The sequence below is a fragment of the Notamacropus eugenii genome, chromosome 1, assembly GCF_028372415.1.
Source record: "Notamacropus eugenii isolate mMacEug1 chromosome 1, mMacEug1.pri_v2, whole genome shotgun sequence".
NCBI lineage: Eukaryota > Metazoa > Chordata > Mammalia > Diprotodontia > Macropodidae > Notamacropus > Notamacropus eugenii.
The window spans coordinates 639,641,574-639,664,634 of NC_092872.1; the positions used below are offsets into that span (position 1 = coordinate 639,641,574).

Below are 23,061 nucleotides of genomic sequence, written 5' to 3' on the forward strand. Positions count from 1 at the left end.
TTATATAAATGTTAGCTATTATACTGGCAAATAGTAGAGTGTCATCAAAAATTTGTCTTGTGATCAACTGTGCTTTAGGTCGCCTAACTCTAATAGAGATCTTTAGGTAGAAGGCATAACTATACAACTATATAGTGTATTTACCATGTATTACATACACACTATATATTTTATGTACTAATACAAGAGATACAGTGTAGCATGGTGGAGAGACAATTTCAAAGACATAGGTTCAAGACTTGCTTCTGACACATACTAGCTATATGATCCTTGGCAAGTCAATTCAAAGTCTCTACTATCCTAAACTGCAAAAGAGCCAGCCTCCATTGGAAGAGGAAATTTGCTCTCCCAGGAGTTTCTTACACTAATGAAATTACAGGACCTAGCCCCTATTAGTAAAATATTTCTATAGAAAACTTTCTGATGTCATATTTACCTATGCTATGAAACAATCTCAGGGGAAAGGGAAAAAAAGTTTTTTGAAATTTGGATTTCTTTTCTCATTCTTTAACCTATTTTTAATATATTTCACATTTAATATATTCAATAACCATATTAGATATTTCTCATTCTTCAATATATTCAATAACCATATTAGAAACTGAGTGACTTTTCTACAAGCAGAAAATCAAGTCACTGGTTAATAAACCTGATTGATCTGTACACACACATACACACACTGATTTGGGTCCTTCTGAAGGGCTCTTTTAAAACAGCCCTTTCCATTTTCAGCAGGTGTGATTTCTGATTTCTCTTTCTTTGGTTTATGTAGAACAAGTTTTAGTACCCAGCCAGAACCTCACCTGGCAGTGGTGGTAATGGTGGTAGTTGGGTTTTTTTTGCTTTTTTCTCCCCTTGCTGACCTAAAGCGTTTCCTTTCTTCATAGTTCAAAGGCATGGAAAGGGTTAAGGCCTGCGAGATGACTGCTGGATAGTAGCCAAGAAATAGAAAAAAGCCATGGCTCCTGGGAACAGACAGCTAAGGAGCAGAGGATCCAATGGGTGTGCATCATCGCTGCTGCCAGCGTAGAAGGGCAAGGTAGAGAAGATGGGGGGGGAGGGAAGAGAGTGGGGGCAAAGTGGGGACAGTGGAGAGATGCAGAGTGAAGGGAAAGGTTTCTTGGCGTGGGGGGCGGTAAGGGCCAGGACAGGGTCACCCCTCACCGCCGTGATCGATGGAGTTAAAGGAGAATAGGTTTTTCAGAAATTAAAACAGAAATAAGGTGTGTGTGTGCATGTCTGTGTGTATACACACACGTGTGCGTGTGTATACATGCATCTACATATATGCACGTGTGTCTATGTGTATGTGTGTATTTAGAACTTGCCCTAAACCTGACTCCTAACGAAAAAAAATAAGGGGAAAGGTGGCGCAGCCCCCCCGCCCCCAACCCCTTGTCAAACCATCCCGACACTTGAGTAGGGTCGTCTACACCCTCTCCTGCACAACCCAGATCTGGGCCAAAGTTTGTGGATTTTTAAAAATGTTTCCCTTCCCATCCCGCAGCCCACCGGGTCCTGGGGCCGCCGGAAGGGGCCTGGGGGACTTCTTTCCCCAGTCAGGGGGAGGCGGCGGCGGCAGCACCAGCAGCTCTGCGCGCTGAGTAAGTGGCCTGCCTCCTCCTCCTCCTCCTCCTCCTCCTCCTCCTCCCTCCTCCCTGCTCCGAGTCGGCAGCACAGTCAGTCCCTATCTCTGTCACGCAGCCAGCAGCCCCAGCTCCCTTCTTCTGCTCCTCCCCGGCAGCCCCAACCCTCACACAGTTATTTGCGTGACCAACCCAAACGAAGAGGGAAGGGGAGGGGGAGGGGCGTAGACCCGCCTCCTCCTTCCTCTCTGGCTCCCAGGCCTACGCCCCCTCCTTTTCATTGGCCGCATCAGTACGCCCGTCACCTCCCTGGCAGCGCTCCGATTGGCGGAGGCAGCACATGGTGGGGGGGAAGAGAAGAGAGCCGCCCACCAGCAGAAAGGGGTTCCTCTGCTCTCTCTCTCCTTCACCCCTCCTCAGTCTCAACGTCCACCCACCCCTCCTCCCCCCAACTCTCATACTCTCCCTCCCCACCCCCAAATTCGCGGCAGTGTCCTCAGAAGACTCATTGGACCGGGGGTGACGCCGGCCGCTTAGGGAGCGGCACGCCCATTGGCCGCAGCTCGCGTCCGTCCCCAGGGCGGGCTCGGCCATTGGGCGTCTCCGTCCTGCTCCCCCCCCACCTCACACACCCCGCCCTCCAACGCCTCGCCCCTGGGTCGGGGCGATCGAGCGCCTTCCCCTCCTCTCACGGATCTTCCTCAGCCTCTTCCCCACCCCCCTCCTTCTCCTCCGCCTCCCCTCCCCTCCCAGCATCTTCCCTGTCCAGCTGGGCGGGGACTGCTGTACGACTCAGTAAAGTCTGTGAGTCACTGCACAACCCATCAATCCAATTAAATGTCTTGTGCTAGCCGAGCAGGCGGTGCTGCCGCCCGCCGCCGCCGCCGCCGCTGCTGCCGCCAGCGCCGCTCGCTGCTGCTGCTGCTGCTGCTGCTGCTGCCGCCGCCGCTGCCTCGGCCGCCGCCGCCGCCGCCGCTCCCAGCTCCCCTCTGATCCATGGCTGGCTGTCTGTACTTGTTACAGTGTATCCTCCTGCTCAGGAGCGGCAGCAACTTCCCCCTCAGCCAGCCTCCTGCTCTGCTCGGGGACTGCAAAGGGATGGGATAGAGCGAAAGCGTCTGCTCGCTGCCTCCCTGCCAGCCCGGGCTTCCCATTAAAGTCTGCTCCTTGTTCCTTTCTCAGCCTTTTTTTTCTTAAAGAGTCACTGACCCAACGTTTATTCTTTTTCCTTCCTTTATTACCCTCCTCCTGGGGTGGTGGTGGTGGGTGGTTTATTTTGGGGAAAGGGTCACTCTTTCCCCTTCTCCTCCACCCACCTTCTCCCCTTCCCCTCGCAGTCTATTTCTCCCTTGGACTTTATTTTCTTTTCCCCATCCCCACCCCCCCATCGCCTTCTCTACTAAGTACCTTTCCCTTCCCAAACTCCACTGACGCACCGACACCCCCACTGCACACATCCACCCCCTTCAGCCGGCCAGACACCCTGCCCTCCCTGCCCTCCCTCCCAGTGTTGGAGTAGAGTTCTTCAGAGAAGGGTGAGTACCAGACCGTATCTGTCCTCTGGGTTCTTCAAAATGTAGCTGGTCCACTTTTTTTTTTTGTGGGGGGAGGGTAGAGATCACGTTGTGGGTTTGGAGGTTTCTTGCCCTACATGAATTTGAGGAGGTAACTCCCCCCCTCTTCTCTTTCCTTCCCCCCACCCCGTTCATCATTCTTAATGTATTCCTAGGTATTGCCAGGCGACTTCAGGGTAATAGGATATTTATAATAATCAACCCTAGTGGGATGCTTCATATCTTTAAGATGCCTTCGTGAGCTGCGACTGCTAACCTGATGTTATCTGGTGATCCATGCTGATTACAAACAGGATAAAATAGCCAAGGAATCCATTTTTCTTGAAGTTTTTATTGAATGCAATGTGGACCTGAAGGAAGAAAGGTTATTTTCTCCCCTCTCTGTGGAAAACGTGGTTTGACTGAGCGGGGAAAGACAGGTTACTGCCTAAATGACATATCTTAGTGTCTTGCTATTGTTAGCGCTGTTATCACTATTACAATTAGTAAATCGTACAGCTGTAAAGAATAGAAAGTCTTTCATCTGAACCTGTTGGAAACGGTAGGGTAAAAAAATCGGATTTGGGATTTCATTCTTCACTCATCCATTATGTGCCTAGATATTGCAGCACGTTCAAAATTTAAGTTCCTTAGTGATTAGATACAGTGGAATGAATTGCATATGCTGAGAGTTTTATGCCTCTGCTATTTTTCCTTTGGTGTATTTGATAGCCTGTCACGTGAAGTGATGGTACATAAGTTTAGTAGAAATTTATTTGACTTTTTGCTCTTAGTGACCTCAGTGTTAGACAAGATATGTATCTGTCTGTAACATACCTTCGTATTTAACTTGCAAAGATACCCTTAATACTCTAATGCAAGATAAAAGTCACAGTTATAAGAAAAAATACTCTGCCAACTTCTTCTGATGCTTTTGAGACTTCTAGCTTTTTTTGCTATTTTATGCTGGGTAGTACTTTTTAACCAAATTCTGAACTAGCTGCCTCTAAGATTCAAATTGGGTTAAATAAAAGTAGGTTTTGGAATGATAAAGAACAGAAAAAGCATCCAAAACACCACAGTGGTTTAATTCTATATTCATTTTCATGCTCGTCAAAATAAGTTTTTAATAAATGAAATTAAGAGAATAGGTTAGTCCTGCATGGAAATCTGCCAAATTCCATCAGGAGAATATTTACAGAAAGTATGCATCACTATGGAATTATACTAGTGTTTTTGCTGATTATGTAAATAATATGATGGTGCTGTGAGAAAAGTTTTTAGAAATAAGGTGCTGATATGTGGAAGTCTTGTAATATTATTGTAACAATGTTACTGTAAATAAACCATACCATCTTTTTTTTTTTAGCTTTTTAAGTTTTTTTTTATTTTAGAATCTTTAAAGACTAAAAAAATACGTGTGTGGGGCAAACAGTTCAGAAGCTCTTAGGTATTTTAATCTTTTTGTGATAACTCTATAGTTCCTACCTGACCCAAACACCCGATTCCTTAAAAGGATAAATATACCCTAACTAATTGACTTCTGAAAATGCAGATGTTAGGTGAAACATGTTTTATGGAATAATTGGTAAATTTTCAAGGACGACATCACAAGTGTTCCAACTAGGTGATCAGCTAAGTTATTTATATTTGGTTTTGTAATGTTAATATGGGTTTTAGTATAATGAATTAAGCATGTTATTGTAAAATAACATTAACTCTGCCCACCTTATGAATTGTGCCTGTACTGTTTTTTATTATGTTTGTATGCCTGAAATAAATAACCATTGTTTTTTTCCCTCAGGATGTTGATAGAAAATTACCTATTTTTACCTTTAAATATTTTTATCTTTTCGAAGTATAACTTGTGCCAATAAAATAAGAGAATGAGTTTTGTGAGTTTTTTCTGCTTTGAACCTAATGAAAGGTGTGTTGTGGAATTCAGTGCTTCTGTTCTCAAGTTCTTATATGACCTGAGAAGTATAGTCATCTTATAAGATGATAGAATAATACTCTTATCAGTCTAACAATTTATTTTCAACTAGCTGAATGAGCTATAGTTCAAATGTAGAAAGTTACTATTATTCTAGTGTCCTCAGTTTTGTTTTGAACTGCAACTTTTTTTCTATGGAGAATAGATTTTGGGGAAATGCTATTATGACATATATTGATACATCTGAAAATTGTCAATTACTACAAGAACCTGTACCTGCAAGTTCATCTTTGACATTTGACACTTATATTTTTGGTAAGACTTCTAAATTTACTATCACTCACTAAGGTGTTATAATTAATTTTAATTGTATAAATTAAATTTTCTTTTAACGTCCAAAGTATTGATGTTACTTTGTTATTACTACTAAGAGTGACAAGAGCTCATCAGAACTCCGTACATAATTTACATAAGGATTTGTTTGGATATAAAAACTAGTACTTCATTTACTTTTCCCTTCATAAGAAAAACTTATTCATAATGAGCAATCTTAATAAAATATAAATATGTAATAGAGAGGGAAATGAATATAAAATTCAGTCATACTGTAAACTTTACAACATGCTTAATAGGATATAGTTCTTTTAAGAGAAATAAATTTTTTTAGGAAATCCAAATTGAGGGGCACAACTCTTTTTTATTTACAAAGTCATTTTTCAATTTACTAATGAAATTCAAACTAATTACTATGTACCTACAAGTTATAAAATTCAAAACGTGTATTTTAAGAAAGAAAAAAGTTATAGTGACAAATGGCTAATGGTAATTTCTATCAGAAGTGTTGGACATTAGAATTTATTGCAATATGCCTCAGATGGTGCTTTTTAAATGTAGACCTATTTTATTATTTAACATACATGGAAAATGTGTTCATCATCAACTCTCTGAATATACACCAGTTTGATTGGCTAAACTCTTCATTTAGAAAGACATTCTCTTTAGTAAAGGAGTTTTAAAAATTTCCAAAAATGAAGAGCTTTTAAAAATGACACAGGTCATCATGAAAGCTGTTTCAATGTTGAGTCTTGCAGTTGTATTTCTGATGACCCTGTTTATTTGCAGAACACAAAGTGTAGGTCACTTGTTCAGATGATGCATCTGGGCATGATATTGGCATAACATTGTTTCCTATGAAGTTGTTCAGGTATATGCTGGTCTCCCACCATGTCTGAAGTGCTCAGATGAAAAATAATGTTTATGATCAAGAAAGATTTGATGGAGAGTTATAAATGACCTTTTTAGAGTTTGTGATTTTTTATTTTATTTTTGTATTTGAGAAATTTGTACTTTATGATACTCAGAAAATTTATAACTATACAGTCTATTAGAGATTATAGGAAGAAACTATACTATAATATCTGTTTGGCCTACTAGTAGCAACTGAGTAGACTGAAAGTCAAAATACTCCAGATCTATTTCCAAATGACCTTGAATATGACTCTTAACCTTTATTCCCATTTGAAAAGGGGGGGAGGGAATAGTGCTTCCCTCAGTTATAAAGAAAGATGTGATGTACTTAGTATTTACTGAAAAGCATTTGAAAGAGGCACGATGCTAGGTAAGTACAATTATTGGCATCTAGAAATAGGTTTTTGGTTTTCACTTTCATTAATTTTCCTATTATCTATTAGAAATTTTCTTTACAGAATCAAAGAGAGGGTTTAAATAATTTGCCCAGGGTTTCACAGCTAATTAAGTGTCTGACGCTGAATTTGAACTCAGGGCTTCTTGACCACAGGTCCAGTGCTGTGGACCAGCTGCCTGGGTTGGGACAGCTTGTGCAAAGGCATGGAGATAGGAAGGAGCTGAAATGAAGAACTGCAATAAATTGGGAAATTGAGGACCAGAGAGGTTAAGCACTTCAGCCTCACGTGATTATTACAAGTGGCAGGCAGAATTTGAACCCTGATCCTCTCACTCTAAATTCATTACTCTTTCCACTGTACCACATTATACTGGCAAGCACAGTAAGCTTTGATTATGTAAAGGCTTATAAAGCTTTTGCATGTATTTACATTGTAAGTAAAAAGTGCTCAAATGATCCAATTTAGTGCAGCAATAAATCTAAAGTTCACAAAAGTGGAAAATTAATCATATGCAACTTGAAATGACCAAATTATACTTACTTGTATGACTCTCCAGTTTACTTAGTTTTTCTGGCTCTAAAGTTCTATGACTTCTTCAATTCAAGAAAAAAAAGTACAGAAGGAAACAAGCATTTATTAAACACCCACTATATGCCAGGTACTATGTCAAGCGCTTTACAAATATTCCCTTATTTGAACCTCACAACAATCCTAAGAGGTAGCTAAAGAAACTGAGACAGAAAGAGTTTAAGTGATTTACGCAAAGATTTCAAGCTAGTGAGTGTCTGAAGCCAAATTTGAACTCAAGTGTCCCTGACTCCAGGCCTTCTTGATTCCAGAACTTAGTTCAGAACACTGTGCTGCCTAGAAAACATGCCCAGCTTAGAAATATGACTCTAATCACTCTGAAGTTTATGTCTTACTACTTTTAAGGCTTTAATGTTCTGTATTATTTTACAAACTACTTTTTTGTCTTCTGGTATGCATTAGATAGTTAAGGGGCTTTGAAAAGGTCAAAAGGAGGAGGTTCTAGTTAAAGTATTATTGTGATCCTTCATTTTCTGTCACTATCCTTTTTCAGTGTGAAAATGAAAATGTAGCTTATAATGGGAACCACTCAGAAAGAAGAGAAATAAAGAATAGGAACTTAGAAACTAATTCATAAATATATAATATATATAATTAGTATTTTTGTGTGTGTGTATATATATATATGAAGAAGAAAACTGTAGTTGCGTAAACTCTGCTCTCTGCTTCAGAACCTCCTATTTGAAGCAGAGAGCAGTTTATCTATGCAATTTCCATTTTTTCTTAAGTCATTGAACCATTAACAAGCCAAAATTCATTAATACTGATATCAGATTTTTTCCAGATTTCTGATTTTACTTATTATCCAAATCCGTATTGATATATAGATTCTTTACATTATTATAGTATTATGTATAATAATTGTTTCATTTTTCTTTTAACATATTTTATATAATTACCTACATATTTGAAAGTGTTTGAAAATCTATTTTGTTCAAATTACTCAGTTCTATTCACTTAATTCCACTTCCATTTCCAGTTCTCTCTACTTTCTTTGAGTTTGTTTCTTTTTTGCAGTATCTCCCATTGTTCTCTGAATGCTCTTTGTGTTTTGGCTTGTGACACCCCTCCCCCCCTTTAGTCACTCATGTTTCCTAAATCTGTTTTATGTTTGGTTTTGTCTCATACCTAAAGTAATAGTGACATTTGAGTGTGTTTTGTGTAGTTGATTTTCAGTGCCTCTTATATGTAAAAAATTTGCTTTCAAAAGATTAGCTGTGCATTGATTTTTCATATAATTTTAAAAGTAATTGTTTGGGTAAAACCAAAACAAAACTCATCTGAAGTAATAACGAGTCATAGTACACCAGTTTATGTTCTCTGTTTCCTACTAATCCAGCTTATTATTGAAAACTTCACTCATTTTTCTGAGTTTTCTCTGAGATTGTTCAAAATATCTAAGATTGTTGGCCACCATGCACAGTTCCATGAATCTGGCCTGTTACGGTGACCATATTGTTAATATGTCACTGGTAATAGGAATAGGACGTAGAGTTATAAATATCAGTTTTTTAAAAGTCCCTTCAACTAGGTTAAATTTCAGACCATATCCACTGTGAGGTTTTCCTCCATTTGGCATTGTTGGAATGATTCATGGTATTTGGTGAAAGCAAACAGTTTTATTTTTTTCCATTGTTTTAATTCAAACCCAGGTTAAATATATTGATTTCTTTAATATATTTGTCAAATATATTAATATTTGGGATTTAATACCTAGGATTCCTTTTACCTTCAAAGTGAAAGGAAATAAAATACACCTGAATTGAAGCAAAGAAGGTTTACATGAAAGTTCTCTGAGTCCTAATACATATCAACCCCAATTTTTCTGAGAAGCAGCATGGTGTGGTGGAAAGAGAACTGTCCTCCAAACCAATAAGGCCTTGATTCAAGGCCAGCCTCTGGCATATTCTGGTTCTGTGACCCCTGAGCAAGTCATTTAACCAGTTAATGTTCCAGGCAACTCTGACTAGAAGTTGAAGAGGGGCAGAGTTTTGAATTTGAAGAATTTATTTAACAAAATACATTTTCTGCTAATGTAGGAAATACACATCCCACGTTGCTGTTAATATAATATTAGTTAAACTGCCTCTTGGCATCACTGATACTTAAGTATCAGATTTCCTGAGATATACTACTTCCTAAAACCTGAACTGACTGAAGATGTTTGCCACATTTTTGTACATCTCTTGCTACCTTCTTGACTTCAGAGGAGGTTAGCATATAGAAAGGGTTACTCTGAGAAGAAAAGATCCAGGAAGGACATTATAACAGTGTTCAGGTATTTGAGAGGCTATGGTGTGGAAAAAGACATAGATTTGTTCTGTTAAGCCTCAGCAGGGATAACTTTGGAGCAATGGGTTTGCAAGACAGGCAAATTTGGGTTTGATGTCAGGAAAACTTCCTATCAATTAAAGATATCCTGGAATGGAATGTGTATATATGTGTGTGTGTGTGTGTGTGTGTGTGTGTGTGTGTGTGTGTGTGTGTGTGTGTGTGTCACATCCTGTGATTAGAGTAAAAGAAGTATCAGCTCTTAAAAACAAAATGCCATTAAAATTCACAAACATTATCGTGGTTTGGGTTGTAAATCATGGAATACAGTAAAACTGCCTATTGTTTCCACCAGAAGACATGAATCATCTCACATTCATGAACTCTGGAAAAACCTCATAGTGGACGTGGATCGAAGTTTCTTAGTTTTCTTTATACTTTATTCTTTGGAAGTTGTTTCCTCCTGCTGTTTTGTTTTCCTTGTGACAGGAGCTGAGAAAAGTACCACAGTGTGAAAATTTTACCATGGGAATATAGCCACCTCAGCATTATTGTGCAATTAAAAGAAAATCTGCAGTTTGTGTTAGCCCAGTATACATAGGCCTAGGCCATGTTTTCAGTGGGTTCTGTTATTGGGAAGTCTGTGTACTTCTTTTAAAAAAATCTTAACTCATAGTGTTTCCCTTCAAAGTTTATCTCATGAATGGAAATTGTAGCATTGCATCATATTCACCAAAAATTTGAGTGCCTGCTATGCTGAAGTATAAATTGGTCCTCACCCTCAGAGTATTTAATCTGTTGGGAAACAAGATACATGTATAGGAAAAACTAAAGGCATAGAGTCCATATGTGGGTTATATTGATGTGCCATGTTGAGGGGGTGGGTAGAATGAAACTTATATGCTAACTACCCAGCTGATTAGCCTAGCTTTTAGGTCAGTATGGTGAACTATTATCATCTGCTCTTTGGTACTGAAGTCTTTGCTATGACTCTTGACATTTTCATTATTAGAGTTATTTTGGGGGAGTTAAGAAACTCTAGAAAGATATTGCAAAAAAAATATGTCTAACATATTAGTGCCCATTTGTAGCACATGAGCATAGATTAGATATTTTTATTGCATTATTTAGGCTTTGGAAAGCAAAAAGCAGGACTTTAGGATTCAGAGTAAGTATGTTTTGATAGAGGTAAAGAGAAAGGGGAAAAATAGTAGGACAATCTTGGTAGTAAGAGAAAGTTCCTTGGAGATAAATTTCATTTACTTAATAGTTTTGTTTAGAGTTAACCCTGATGGGCACCTGTATATAACTCTTTATACATGATCACATTAAGGCAGTAGATACTGTACTTATCTTCTCTGTAATATGTATATATAAAAGTTTCTGATTCACTTCTGTTTTTTGGAACAATGAAAGAAGTTTTTGAATTATATTTAAAAATTTTAGAATAGGTGTTATGACTATTAAAACATTATGATTATTAAAAATATTAAGGATATTGAGAACAAATTGCATAGTGTGTCCCAGTAACATTTGCTTTAGTGAGTATTTTGAATGTTTATTTAAATATACATAAAGAATCATAGAGTTAGATTCTTTTTCTAGATTTAAATAAAAACGGTGATGAAGTTTTCACATTTATTTTCAATGTTTGTCACTCCACATGACAAGGTATCTAGGTAGAAAGTTCTCCACTTTATCTGAGTGCAAACAGCCTCCCCTAAATTTTTTTTCTGAGGGGCATTCTTATTTTGTGAGAGACAAAAATATGTTAGGATTAAACTTGTATTTTGGATTTTATACATTCTATTTTAAAGGCAAATTTTAATTACAGATATTAAATCTATTAGCATTGTCTCTTCTTGAATTTTCTCCCATTTCATGAGTTGTTATTGACCTAAATACCTTACATCAGGAATGTAAGACTTAGGCAGGAAATAGATACAACTTGGCCACATTTGGAGAATGGAAACATGGAGAACTTTTGCCCTACAAAACTTATTGGAACAGTCCTAAGTGATAGGACACAAAATGGAATTTATGGAATTGGAGGTTTAAGTTCTCATTTGGAGATTCTATTATGCACAAGGCTTTCTTCCTTATGACTCTTAGCGTAATTTTTAAGCAGACTTCCTTTCTCACTTAGTAAAAACCATCTAGCATATTGAACTTTTAAAGGCACAGTTTACTTTTTCTCCTTTATTTTGATGTATTATTTTTATCTTGTATACATTTTATATATGCATTTATCTTTATGTGTTGTTTTAAATTTTGTTGAATATTGCTTATTATGATATGTTTAAGAATTTTCTTTACTGTTGGAGTCAATATGTGAGAAGTTTAAAATAGCAAAATTAATTCCAAATTTTATGAACCAAAAACTCTTTGGAAGCATTTCATGAGGAACTTTTTTCTGAGCTTTCTTTGGTACTTAGACCACAGAGGAAGGGTATTCTGGTATGGTGCCATATATGATGTGATTTGAGGGTTACTGAAAGTCCTACCTTAAAATGTTCTTGCTGCTCAACCTACTATCTGAAATTCCTGATATAGGATCATTTCTTTCAGTTAAGGTACTGTGTCCAGAAAACCTCTGTCAAAATAGATCTGAGGAGTGAAATGCATCAACATAGACTTGTGTCAAATTAGTTAGCTATCAGCTATCAGCAAGCAAGAACATCAAAAAACAACAACAAAAAACTTTTTAGAAATAAGTTTTTATGGGTATTAGGAATGAGGAAGGTAGAATTGAGGAAAAAAATTTGACTTACATCCACAAATATTGCCTGGATCTGGTCCTGGATTCTAAAACTAAGATAAAAGATTTAGATTAGATAGTTTCTAAAATTCACTTTTGTCTTATAATTACTATGAAAATATAAAGGACTTTCTGACTTTTAACAAGGCAGCATGGTACAGTGCTAAACTTGGAGTCATAGGTCTTTGGATTAAAATCCTGTCTCTGCCACTTATTATCTGTGTGACCCTGGACAAACCACTTAACCTCCTGGGTCTCAGTTTTCCCAACTGTGAAAATAAGCCAATCAGAATAGATGATCTCAAAGAACTCTTCTCTAAATCTTTGACCCTAATGGACCAGACCAAATGTTGGTTGTAAACTAGAATTTTCCTTAAATTGTACTTTGAAATAAATGGTCCTTTAGCAATTAAGAAAGAATTGTTCTCATATGGTTATTGGTATTGCTATGTTCATAGTTTAAAGAACATAAGTATATTTATAGTACTTGATTATAATAATTGTTTTACATGCATATTAATAATTCTATACTCTTATACAGGTAAAATGGAAGTGATTGATAGGGCAATATATTTAATGTCATTTTGTTGTTTTATTAGCTTAATTGTTTAGATGATTTTAAAATATGGAAAACTGTGGCAATAAAATGTAGAAAATAAACCAGATTGGTTTATTATAATGAAAGCTGATGTTGTCTTTGACCTATATAATATAGATAGAATTTGACAATAACTAAGAAACAGATAATTGCAAACATCAAAATGAACAATAGGACAGCTTGGTTTCTTGAGGGGGGTTAAATTCTACCTAATAAAATTATGTGAGTTTTACATAATGTTATTTTATAGATGAAGAAGCAATACATGAAAAGTTTTATGGTAAAATATTACATCCTCAAAGTTATAAAATTCTAAAATTAAAAGATTTTATATGTGTTACGAGGCAATGGATTCAAGTTCAAGGACTATTTTGCTTTTGTCTTAAGTAGTGCCTGTGCCTAACACACAACCTTGCACATAGTACGCACACACATAATTGTGGAATTGAATTGTGTTTGTGATTCCAAAGTGAAGAGTTTATATTCCAGTTTATCAGTTTTATTTGGCCAACACAGTGATTTTGTTTTGTTTTGTGGAGTATTGTACAAATAATATTGCCTTTCTTGTTTATGTTGAAGTCCTACTTAAAATTTCTGCTGTATACTAATGAGAAGAAAACATTTGCCAGTTTTCATGGAAATCCTACAGTAAATTATTTCAGGTTTGGGTTAGGTGACAAATGAAATCAAATTATCTTCCTTTTGAAATCCATACATCTGCTGCTGTGCACATGGTATAGTGGTATGTATAAACTGTGGCCCAGGGCCTGGCATACAACATTGTATAAATAAATGCTTTTTCTTTTCCTTTTTACTTCCTTGTCTATTTCTGTTATGTAACGTTTTAATTGAGCCTTGATTTGGACAAATTTACTTCATTGATCTCTACTGACCTGTTAAATTATTCTTTTATACTTTATTTCAAAACCATCTACTCTTATTTCAGAAAAAAATTGCAATACATTTTCATTACTTATCAAGTCTCTGACTAATTGCAAACATGCTGTTTTCTGAAGTGTCTCTTTTATATCACTATCTGCAAACCACTCAGAGTTGAAGTGATTGTGCTCATTCTATAGCCTCATAGATTTAGAGCTGAAAAGCACTCTAGAAGTCACCTAGTCCAATCCCCCATCCAATATGTTCATTCAGTTGTTGAGTCTTACTCATCCTACTATGATAGATCTCAAGTCTGCTCTCTTTCATTCACTCACATGACCACTACCTGAGTTCAGGCCATTCTGGCTTGGACTAATCTAACAACCTCCTAATTTGCATCATGACTTCTAGTTTCTCCCCTCTCAGGTCATTCTGTCTTCTATACCGCTACCAAAATAATCTTCCTCTAGCACAAGCATGAGCCCCATACACAAGAACTTTCCATGACTTCCCGTTACCTTGAGGATAAAATACAAACTTCCCTTATCATCATTTAGAGTTTTTCATATTCTGGCTCTATCCTCCCTTTTTCCAGACTCATTTCAGGTTGTACGCTACCCCCTCTCCCATGTTCTACATTCCAACCAAACTGGCCAAACTCTGCCTTTCATCTCCTTCTTGCTTCTGTGACTTTGCACTGGTCTTTCTCTCCACTTTCCCTCCCCCCTCCCTTAGCCTCCGCATGCTTGGAATGAGTGCCTGCCTCATTTCTGCCTCTTAGAATCTTTGCCTTCCTCTAGCCTTAGCATTGGTGCCAACTCCTATGGGAAGGCTCCCTTGCTGCCCCTTCTCTGAGCTGCATTGCTAGCATTCTCTTTACCGACTTAGGTTATGATCCCCAGTAAACTACAGTCTCCTTGAGAACAAACACTACTTCGCATCTCTAGTGCCCAGCACCATGCTCAAAAGCAGGAGGCACTTAATGAATGTTTTCTTTTGCTTTGGATTGCTCAAGTTTGCACAGGTTGTAAATTGCAAAGCAGAGATTAGAGGAGAGGAGTACCTCTCAGACTTGGTCTCAGGACTCCTTTATAGTCTTAGCAATTATTAGGGACTCCAAAGAGCTTTTGTTTATGTGGATATCTATCAATATTTATCATGTTAGAAATTAAAATGGATAAATTTAGAATATTTATTTTTTAAAAATAATAAATCCATTGCATGTCAACATAAATGATGTATTTTTTAATGAAAAATAACTTTCAAAACAAAAAATTTAGTAAGAAGAGTGATACTGTTTTATATATTTTTGCAAATATTTTTACTGTCTGGCTTAATAGAAGACAGCTGGATTCTCTTATTTGCTTCTGCATTCAGTCTGTTGCGATGTGTTGTTTTTATTGAAGTATATTAAGAAAATCCAGCTTCACACAGATACGTAACTGGAAAAGGGAGTGATATTTTAATAAGGAAATAACATTTTAGTATTATTATAAAAATAGTTTTGACCTTGCAGCCCTCCTGAAAGGGTCTTGTGGCCTTGCCCCCCAGGGAATTCATGGATCACATGCTAAAAAATAAAGGTTCCAACCAAGTCCTTTCAGTCCAAATACAGTACTTTCTTTCGTATCAGTGAAGGAGTTAATAAAGCAAAATACTATACTTAAAAATGTAACATTCTATTTAGCCAGGACAAACCAGGGCTTGGAAGCAGTCACTGAATTTTAAACATTTGATGCTTTCAGGAGGATCTAGGCTTACCATAGAGAAATTTGATTGCTACAGTTTCTGTAACAGGAATGTTTGAAAATAATTTCTCTTAGTCTACTAGAAACTTTTCTTGGTCTTGAACCCCAACGCATCCATTCTGAAAGAGTCCATCTTTTCCAGAGACAAGTAAGCAGAGAAGGGTCTTTGTTTAGGCACGCCCTTTTTAAAGTGCTTGCCAGAGGATTGTGATATTTGTTTCCTACTATATTTCTTAAGCACTCTTAAAACACCTGCATTGCCTTGCAAAATACTCATAACCTGGTCAAAAAGGCAAGATCCACCATGCATTCTTCCAAGTGTCCCCTCAGAAGGAGAGAGACTACTGTTGAAAGAAAGGCTCTTAGTCTCTCTTCCACATTTTGTTAACCTAGACAGCAATAAACTAAAAGGTGTGTGGTATCTTTCTGTGAAAGGAAGAAAGGTCAGTAGATAAAAATCTCTGCTCCCACAGATAACTTGGCAAAAGGGTTTGTTTGGTAGCTAAACCTTGCCCTTTTAAAAATTACACTTCTTTTTGCTGTCATTTTTAGATTTAGTAATAATGAGAGCTACATCAGTCTGAATAATTTCTGTTTGAAGGTATTAAGCTCTATGAATATTGAAAGAATATCATATCCTCAGTTTTGAATGGGACCATTCATAATTCAGAGCTGTGGGAATGATTTGTTTCAACTGGAGAACTATTTTTTAAATAGAACTATTTAAGCATGTGTTGCTGTCTCTTCTCATAAACATCAGAAAATGAAATTGTGTAAATGTTGAATTATTATGCAGCACTGTTAGAATAGCACTCAGACTTTTGAAGTTGCAATTTCATTAAAGAAACTAGGGAAAGGATGTTTTGGCTACAGTCTTAATTGTAAGAATTGTGTTGTTCTGGAAAGACTTCTAAATTTACATTGAGCTTCCTGGAATTTTTTTAAAGAAGGGTAAGATGATTATAAATTATAAACTTGCTGGGCTTAGAAGAATTTTTGTTTTTAGGTACTTGCAGAGGTATATAGTTACTGGTCCTTGAGTAAAAGAAAAAGATTCCTTTTTTCCTTCTCTCACATATAATAATAGCTTATTTTGGTAACACCATAAAATTTGCAAAATATTTTCCTCCACAACAACTCTATGAGTAGATAATACAAGTATTAGATCTCTAGTTTATAGATTAGGGATTTTATGTAGATTTTCTACCTGATGTTTGCTATGGCTGGCTCAGAGGCTGTCAGAAATTAAATGGTTATTGTTTTCCTTTTTATACTACACTTTATTATTCTTACCCTTCTCAGTTTTTTTTAAGAAGGCCCCAAAACTCAAATTAAAATTTAATTTCTTAATTAGAATTAATTGTGGTTTTCCTGTAATGGAGAAAAATAATACAAAGGAAACTTTTTTCCTTATAGCTCCAGTATACTACTAGGTAAACTCAATGGTCAGAATAGTGAGTGTCTTTTCTCTGGCCAGTCATCAGGCAGATGAAATCAATGGGAGTGAAGCAATTGGGGCTGATTCAACTTCTGTTTTTTCCTCTCCAGAGAACTTATTTTCCATTCTACCTTCCAACACCATTGTAGCAAGTGACCTGAGAATATGGAACTAAAGCCTAAGTGACAGTGGAATAGAGAGCAAAGAAGATCCTCATTGCTTCTCTGCCAACTCTTTCTTGGCCTCTGTTAGTAAGGACACTTACACCCCAATGACAGCTTAACAGCCACAGCCTCGTTCATTCAGTGTCCTTTAGTGCTGCAGAGGAGTGAAAGCCATGTTCCCAGTTCTTTCTCCGCTGCTCTAAGGAGCTACTCTGGGTTAGCAAACTATATGTTTCTGTAAACCAGTAGTTTCAGTTGTGAGTAGTTTCTTCTTTTTTCTTCACTTTTACCTCTTCTTTTACTTTGACAGTATGTTTTGCTAAGGAAAATTTCCTTTCCAGAAAATTACAGAATGATGAAAGAACCCTTGGTCACTGGAAGGAGGACTGGCTAAGAAAAACTATTTAACAAGACCCTAGATCCAGAGATAGAAGGGACCTTTGTGGTTATTATTCACTTGTTTCTCAATCATGCCCAACTCTGTGACCCCACTTTGGGATTTTCTTGGCAAAGGGGCTGGAGTGGTTTGCTGTTTCTTTCTCCAGTTCATTTTATAGATGAGGAAACTGAGGCAAACAGGGTTAAATGACTTGCCCAGGGTCACACAGCTAGTATGAAACTGAGGCCAGATTTGAACTCAGGAAGATTAGTCTTCCTGACTACAGACCCAATGCTATATCCACTGTTTCAACCTAACTGTCCCATAAGGGACCTTAGAGGTCACCAAGTTCAATTTCTTCATTTTGTAGATGGGGAAATTGAGTCCAGGCCCAGAAAGAAATGTCTTTCCCAAGGTGTATAGTGACTTTTAAAAAAATGAAAAATACAGATTGAGACAGGAAAGAATAATTGTTATCATTGTTGAAATAATGCAAAAATGAATTTAAAAATTTTCAGTCTTGGTCAGTCAGTAAACATTTTTTACATATCTACTATGTGTCAGGCATGGTGCTAATCACTCAAGATACGAGGAAAAGCAAAAGACAGACCCAGTTCTGGTACTCAGTCTAATGAGGGAGATAACATGAAAACTACTATGTGCAAAGAAGATATATATATATATATACACACATATATATATGTATAATATTTAATATACATATATGTATATATATATTTGATAAATTGGAGACAATCATAAGAAGACACTAACATTGAAGGGATCAGGAAAGGCTACCTGTACAAGGTAGGATTTTAGTTGATTCTTTAAGGAATGAAGAGAAGCCAGGAAGTGGGGATGAGGAAGGAGAGAACTCCAGGCATGGAAGACAGCCAGTGGAAATATCTGGAGCTGGGTTATGGGGTTTCTTGTGTGAGGAATAGCAAAGAAGTGAGTGTTATTAGATTGCAGTGTATGTGGGGCTGAGTAGGGTGTAAAAAACCTGGAAAAGCAAGAGGAGTCAGTTATAAAGGGTTCTAAATGCCAAATAGAGAGTTTTATGTTAGATTTTAGAAGTGACAGAGGGCCACTGGAGTTTGTCAAGTAGGGATGATGACATAGTCAGACCTTTGCTTAAGGAAGATCAGTGTGATTGCTAGTGGAGGATAAAGAAATGGGGAGAAACTTGAGGCAGGGAAACCAACCAAAAGGCTATTGCAATAGTACGGGTATAAGGTGATGAAGGCCTACACAAGGAGAGTGGGAGTATCAGAGCAGAGAAGGGGGCATATACAAGAGATGAAGAGATGTGACAAAGGTACTTGGCAAGTGGTTGAGAGGGTGAGAGAGGATAAGAAGTTGAGAATGACACCTAGCTTATAAGCCTGGGTGATTGGGAGGATGATGGCACCCTCAAAGGTATAAGGAAATTGGGAAAAGGGGAGGATGTGAAGGGAAATATATGAGTTCTGATTTGAATATGTTGAGTTTAAGATTTCTATGGGACATCCAGTTTGAGATGTCTAGTAAGCAATTGGGCATGTGACATTGAAAGTCAGAAGAGAAGTTAGGGCTGGACAAATAGATCTGAGAATCAGCTACATATAGAGGATAATTGTATCTGTTGAAAGTAATGAAATCAACAAGTGAAATAGTACAGACGGAGAAGAGAACAGAGTCCAGGTCAGAGCCTTGGGAGATGCCCATGGTTGGCTGGCAAGACCTGGAGGAAGATCAAGCAAAGTAGACTGAGAAGAAACAGTCAAGAGAGGTAAGAGGAGAACCAGGATAGAGCCATGTAATAAAAATCCATGGGGAGAAAAGAATATTAAAGAGAAGAGGGAGTCTGCAATGTTAAAGGCTGCAAAGAGGTCAAGAAGGATAAGGATTGAGAGGAAAAACCCCATTAGATTTGATAATTAAGAGTTCATTTGCAACTTTGGAGAGAACAGTTCTGGTTGAATGATGTGGCTGAAACCCACACTTCAGCAAGTTAAGAAGAGAATGATAAGGAAGGAAGTGGAGGCACTGATTATAGATGGCCTTCTCAGGGAGTTTAGCCACAAAAAAGGGTAGAGGTATGGGATGATACCTAGTGGGATGGATGGTTTTATAGGCTGTAATCCAGATTCTTTACACATACTCCAGAAAACTCTTCATCCTTGAAGATTACTTCAAGGGTAGAATTCGCACTGAGGAAGTTCATTCAATTTCTGTAGCCCCTCTCTGCTTGTTTGGACAGCTCTTCCCGTAATTTCCGTTTATGACCAACCATCTCTCCATGTCTCAACAGGTTACAAACTTCTCTACCATACAACTTCCCCCTCTCCCTCACTTCTTTTTTATGTATTGTATTCTTCCATTAGAATGGAAGCTCCTTGAGGGCAAAGATTTGTATTCCTGGCTCTTAGCACAGGGATTGGCATGTAGTAAGTGCTTAATAAATGTTCATTGAGGATTTTTTAAAGATAGGGGAAACCTGGACATATTTATAGTTATTAGGGAAACAACAAATAGAGTATGAAGAGATTGAAGATAAGTAGAGGGTGGGGATGATAGAGGGGAGAGTCTGCTGAAGAAGAAGGGATAGAATGGGATCAGTTGTACATGTAGAGCTCCCTAGCAAGGAACAGGGTCACCTCTTCATGTAAAGCAAGTATGATGTAGGAGATAATGGGGGAAGGCATCTAAAAGATCTGAAATGAGGAGTTCTTGGTGAATGGCCTCATTTTTTTCAGTGAAATATGAGGCAAGATTCTCAGGTGGAGGGAGAGAGAGCTATGGGAGGTTTAAAGAGGGATGAACAGATTTGGAAAAGTTGCTGTGGTGAATACATTTACTTTGGGAAAATTATTAGTTTGTCACTGAATAGTTATATAAATGTAAAGGTGATTATTGAATTTTCCCAAGAATAAACTGTTTCCAAAAGAGGCCTTTACCCTTCTACCCTTGTAATCATGACTTACATTTAAATAAAACCTTACAGTTTACCAATAGGAATTGATTGGATAGTTATAAAAGGATTGCCTTACTGCAGTTAGGGTCCAACTTAAGATTACATAATATAAATTTATAGTGGACTCATTCAGCACAGTTTTGTGTATTTATCTCACTTCATTTAGCATCACAGAAATAGTAATGAGGGCAGTATGCATGGTGGGAAGAATAATCTAAGTTGATGCTTGACAGGGTTAAGAATGATGATGGAATAAGGAGAAAAGGGAATCAGGAGAAGAAGAGAGTAGTGTAAGGTAGAACTGATTCACCAAGGGGTTCAAAGAAGAAGGGTAGAGAGCGCAACCAGTAAAATGTGATGACTTTGAACTTGTTGAGGAAGGAAGAAGAATGTCTTGGAGACAGCTACCATAATCTTGCCTGGGTGTTAAATAGAGATTGAATGAAACTCAAAGGAGAAAATGTTCCTGAGTAATGGTGGTAGAGGGACAACCTGGAAGTGGTAATAAGGGATTAGGAGAATTGCAATTCCCCCCCACCATGAGCCAGGAGTCAATGAATAAATGAAAGTGCTACTGGTGCTAGAAAGAGTGTCCATGGAAGCTTCAGAGACCATCCTTGAATGCATGTCGTTCAGGAATCATAGATTCATAAATTATAAATAAATTCACACATACATTTACTTTGGGAAAATTATTAATTTGTCACTGAATAGTTATATAAATGTAAAGGTGATTCTTTATTGAGTTTTCCCAAGAATAGACTGTTTCCAAAAGAGGCCTTTACCCTTCTACCCTTGTAATCATGGCTTACATTTAAATAAAACTTTACAATTTACCAAAAAACTCCTCACAGCAGCCCTCTAAGACAGTTAATATGAAAAGGAAATATTCTTATTTTACACATAAGGAAACTGAGACCCAGAGGTTTGTCCAAGGTCATACCTACTAATATCTGGCAGTCACGATTCAAACTGATGACTTACATCCAGTTTTCTTACCCACTGTATTATTTACTTTCCAGCTTAAGAGATCTATTTGCAGTTTCTTACATATTATGAAAATAATTTTTTTCAGTTTCAGATTATTCTCCATTCCATATTAATGTGTTTCCATTTTAGGCAGACAAAATTATTTTCCTCTGGATGATACCTTATCATTGGCATAAAGGTGGCCTGGTTCCTTAAAGATGATATGAGCAGAACTCAATTAACAGGTTCTACCTACCATCCCAGAAAAGATTTGAGTACAACTGAATTGACATGCTATCTGCTTTCAAGGGACAAGCCTAGCTAGGAAGAGAGACTTGTCATCTGTTGTCTGGATGTGATGAATTCTATGATGGTTGAAGTGCTAGAAACAAACAAAAATTAGAAAATATCTCTCAGTTCTGTCCACTCTCTTTATGCTTATATGGTGAAGATTGCAGAGTGGTAGAAAGTGCTAAGGATCATACAGTTTTTCTCCTATCTATAAAAAATTAACTCAGCTATTGATACTCTTTGCCCTAGTACATACTACAACATCATAAAGTAATGAGAAAAACCAAGTATTGTTTGGATATAGCCCAGTGAAGTGGTATAAGCCCAAGTCTTGAAGTCAACTGGACTTGAGTCTTAACTCTGGCACTTACTGGTGGTATGACATTGGGCAAGTCTTGACCTTTCTGGGCCTAAATTTCTTCATTTGTGAAAGGAAAGAATTGAATTAGATCTATCTTAGATCCCCTTTAGATATATATTTTGGTGACTAAGAAATTATTTCTTAATATAACAAAACAATTGTCTTTTTCTGTCACTTACTAAAAATAAAACCAAATCACTTTTGGGAATGCCTTTAAGAGTTGGGCAATGTTGCTGAAACCTTTCTGGTTGCTTAATAGGAAGGAAATTTTGGAGTCAAGTCTCTAGCATGCAAGTATATATTTTTTGCCTTCTTTAAATAATGTATTATGTAGGTCCTGGAATGATATCCATGGTGGAAACTTAGGATTCTTCTGAATGAAGTTAGAATCACAGTATCATAGACCTACAGGTGAGGAAACTGAGGCCCAGAGAGTTTATGTGACGGGGCTGGGATTCAGATGGATCCATTGACTCCAAATTCAGCATTCTTTCCATTCTACACACTGCCTCCATGTTCACTTTATTTTCCATTTTATATTACATTTTTTGTCTTTGATGTCCATTTGATGTCCATCCATGTGACAAACAGAAAAGAATTTGTAGCCATTTAAGTTACATGCAGTTTAACCACCCTCTCCTGTATGGTCACCTCTTCATTATTAAAGAACTGAGTAATCAGTTTTCATATTTTCTAAGTAGTTAATGTCTCTTTTTGTGACTTTGAGACATTATACTGCTCATTAATATCTATTTAGTATTAGAAAATGGGTAGAGGAAAGTTAAAGAAATCAAATTTTTAGTTGCCCAATTAAAAAAAAAGTTTGGAGAGATTGAAAGAATGGAAAAAATTAAGTTTGAGGATTAATATGCTTTACTGTACCTTTTCATATTTAGGCTTTTGGTAATTACCTTGAATAAATGAAAATTGACTGTGTGGTCAG

At 37.2% G+C, this 23,061-nt stretch overlaps 1 protein-coding gene across 1 annotated transcript in view; it reads left to right on the forward strand.

Moving 5' to 3' along the window:
• The first annotated feature begins 2,500 nt into the window (after window positions 1-2,500).
• Window positions 2,501-23,061, forward strand: part of SERTAD2 (SERTA domain containing 2) — a 148,492-nt gene continuing 127,931 nt past the window's right edge. The window contains exon 1 of the mRNA XM_072635408.1: window positions 2,501-3,121. The gene's annotated coding sequence lies outside the window, so the exon portion shown is untranslated. The remainder of the gene's footprint in view (window positions 3,122-23,061) is intronic.